The following is a 3,411-nucleotide window of genomic DNA, read 5'->3' on the forward strand; positions in this document are numbered from 1 at the left end:
TTACAAAAAGAAATCTAGTAAAAATGTGTGTTTAGTAGCTCAGTCGTGTCCTATTGTTTGCAACCCCATGGATTGTAGGCCTCCAGGCTCCTCTGTCCATGGGGATTCTCCAGGCAAGAATAATGGAGTGGGTTGCCATGCCCTCCTCCAGGGGATCTTCCTAACCCAGGGATTGAACCCAGGTTTCCAACGTTGTGAGTGGATTCTTTACCATCTGAGCCACCAGAGAAGCCCAAGGATACTGGAGTGGGTAGCCTATCCCTTCTCCAGGGGATCTTCCCAACCCAGGAATTGAACCAAGGTCTCCTGGTGGATTCTTTACCAAACAGCTTAGCATAATTAGCAATGCATCTTTTTGTGTGTTTGAGGTTTGATATGAAGTCAACTCCATATACAAAGAGGTAAATGTGGGGCTGCTTTGGTGTCTATAGGTGGAAGGTAAGAAATTTTTAGTTGAGGAAGCCGAGGCATCCAGTTTAGCAAATAACTCATTTGGGATTATATAACGGCATGACTGAAATTGGGACCTCTACCCACTTATATGGATAAGCATAAAGGAACTGGAAAAAGTGAAAAATAAGAAGGGAGTTCAGTCCTCAAATTCTTGGGCTCTCCAATCCTAAGGATGTATCACACACTTCAAAATTCTTCAACCCAGGGACTTCTCTGATAGTCCAGTGGTTAACAAGCTGCTTTACGGTGTAGGGCATGGAGGTTTCATCCTTGGTCAGGGTACTAAGATCCCACGTGCCGCAGAGCAACTAAGCCCACTAGTAGCAACTAGAGAGTCCGTGGGCCACAGTGAAATATCCCACAGGATGCAATGAAGCTCCCATGTGCCACAACTAAGACCTGACACAGCCAAGTAAATAATGAATAAATATTTTCAGAAATTCTGGACCCCAGCTTTTGAACTTCCACTGGAACGCAAGGAAGGGAACCTCAGTTATCAGATTTTAAATGTTGACCTGGTCAGGCTGCGGAGAAGAAGTAGACCACCAGGGAAGAACACGTCCCATAGCAAAAGAGGCAGCCAAGCCCTATAATACCAGACAATCCACAAGTGTTCTTGAAGCTCTTTCTCTGAACAGTAGTAATGATGTGTTACAGTCTCATTAATCTGAAGTTTTCAAAGGACTTGCATATTCATTCTTTAGTTTGATCTTCCCACCAATCCTGTAAAGCAGTAAGGGCTGGTATCATTATCCTCATTTTACAGGAGAAGAAACTGAAGCTTGGAGAAGCCAAGTGGTGTGGCTGCGGCCACAGTTAGTAAATGTGGTTGAGAGATAACTTGACCCTGATTCCCGTGTGGTTCTCTTTTTACACCATGGTCTCGTGTTATTTTGGGTGATATGGGCAAGCAGAAAGGAAGATGTTAGGAATCTTTCTAAACAGGTGCAGGGGAGGGCTCTGATGTACTGGGAAGTTTCACAACCCTGCGTCATTCTTCCAAACCAGAGGAAGATGCTGGTTAAGATACTTTCAAATGGTGACAAATCACATGGCTGCCATGAAAACCGAGGCTCTCTTGCCTTTTCCCCCTCAATATTATTACAGGAAAAATGGTGGAAAAAAGTCAGACAGAGGCATATGGGAGCTGGACTTCCATAAAGCTCGTCACTTTTTTTTTTTTATAGTTTTTTATTTTTTTTAATTTTAAAATCTTTAATTCTTACATGTGTTCCCAAACATGAACCCCCTCCCACCTCCCTCCCCATAACATCTCTGTGGGTCATCCCCATGCACCAGCCCCAAGCATGCTGTATCCTGAGTCAGACATAGACTGGCGATTCAATTCTTACATGATAGTATACATGATAGAATGCCATTCTCCCAAATTGTCCCACCCTCTCCCTCTCCCTCTGAGTCCAAAAGTCCATTATACACAGCTGTGTCTTTTTTCCTGTCTTGCATACAGGGTCGTCATTGCCATCTTTCTAAATTCCATATATATGTGTTAGTATACTGTATTGGTGTTTTTCTTTCTGGCTTACTTCACTCTGTATAATCGGCTCCAGTTTCATCCATCTCATCAGAACTGATTCAAATGAATTCTTTTTAACGGCTGAGTAATACTCCATTGTGTATATGTACCACAGCTTTCTTATCCATTCATCTGCTGATGGACATCTAGGTTGTTTCCATGTCCTGGCTATTATAAACAGTGCTGCGATGAACATTGGGGTACATGTGTCTCTTTCAATTCTGGTTTCCTCGGTGTGTATGCCCAGCAGTGGGATTGCTGGGTCATAAGGGAGTTCTATTTGCAATTTTTTAAGGAATCTCCACACTGTTCTCCATAGTGGCTGTACTAGTTTGCATTCCCACCAACAGTGTAGGAGGGTTCCCTTTTCTCCACACCCTCTCCAGCATTTATTGCTTGCAGATTTTTGGATCGCAGCCATTCTGACTGGTGTGAAGTGGTACCTCATTGTGGTTTTGATTTGCATTTCTCTGATAATGAGTGATGTTGAGCATCTTTTCATGTGTTTGTTAGCCATCCGTATGTCTTCTTTGGAGAAATGTCTATTTAGTTCTTTGGCCCATTTTTTGATTGGGTCGTTTATTTTTCTGGAATTGAGCTGCATAAGTTGCTTGTATATTTTTGAGATTAGTTGTTTGTCAGTTGCTTCATTTGCTATTATTTTCTCCCATTCAGAAGGCTGTCTTTTCACCTTGCTTATATTTTCCTTTGTTGTGCAGAAGCTTTTAATTTTAATTAGATCCCATTTGTTTATTTTTGCTTTTATTTCCAGAATTCTGGGAGGTGGATCATAGAGGATCCTGCTGAAAAATATGGAACGCTTCACGAATTTGCGTGTCATCCTTGCGCAGGGGCCATGCTAATCTTCTCTGTATCGTTCCAATTTTAGTATATGTGCTGCCGAAGCGAGCACAGCTCGTCACTTTTTAAAGTTTATGAACTTTGGTTACATTCTTCCAAAGAGGAATACAAAACTCTATCATCCTAGCAAAACATCTGAAGGAGCTGAGATTCTTACTCTAGTTGAAGGATACACAATAGGCAGTTAACTGTCTTACTGAGTAAAGTAAGTCAGAAAGAGAAAAACAAATATTGTATATTAATGTATATACATGGAATCTAAGAAAATGGTACAGATGAAGCTATTTGCAGGGTAGGAATAGAGACACAGATGTAGAGAACGGACTTGCGGACAGAGAGGGGGAAGGGGAGGGTGGGATGAACTGGGAGATTAGGACTGACTTATACACACTACCAGGTGTGAAATAGACAGCTAGTGGGAAGCTGCTGAATAGCACAGGGATTTCAGCTCGGTGCTCTGTAGTGAGCTAGAGGGGCGGGACGAGGAGTAGGGTGTGATGGGGCATGGGGTGGGAGAGAAGCCTAGGAGGGAGGGGATATATGTATATATACAGCTGATTCAT

The 3,411-nt window shown here is 42.5% G+C and overlaps 1 non-coding gene across 1 annotated transcript; it reads right to left on the minus strand.

The window, feature by feature from the left end:
- Positions 1–2,793: 2,793 nt before the first annotated feature.
- LOC128058633 (U6 spliceosomal RNA) lies at positions 2,794–2,900 on the minus strand. Its single transcript, XR_008200506.1, has one exon. It is a non-coding gene; the product is annotated as a U6 spliceosomal RNA (small nuclear RNA).
- Positions 2,901–3,411: the final 511 nt, after the last annotated feature.

This window comes from Budorcas taxicolor, chromosome 1, assembly GCF_023091745.1.
Source record: "Budorcas taxicolor isolate Tak-1 chromosome 1, Takin1.1, whole genome shotgun sequence".
In the NCBI taxonomy this organism is placed as follows: domain Eukaryota; kingdom Metazoa; phylum Chordata; class Mammalia; order Artiodactyla; family Bovidae; genus Budorcas; species Budorcas taxicolor.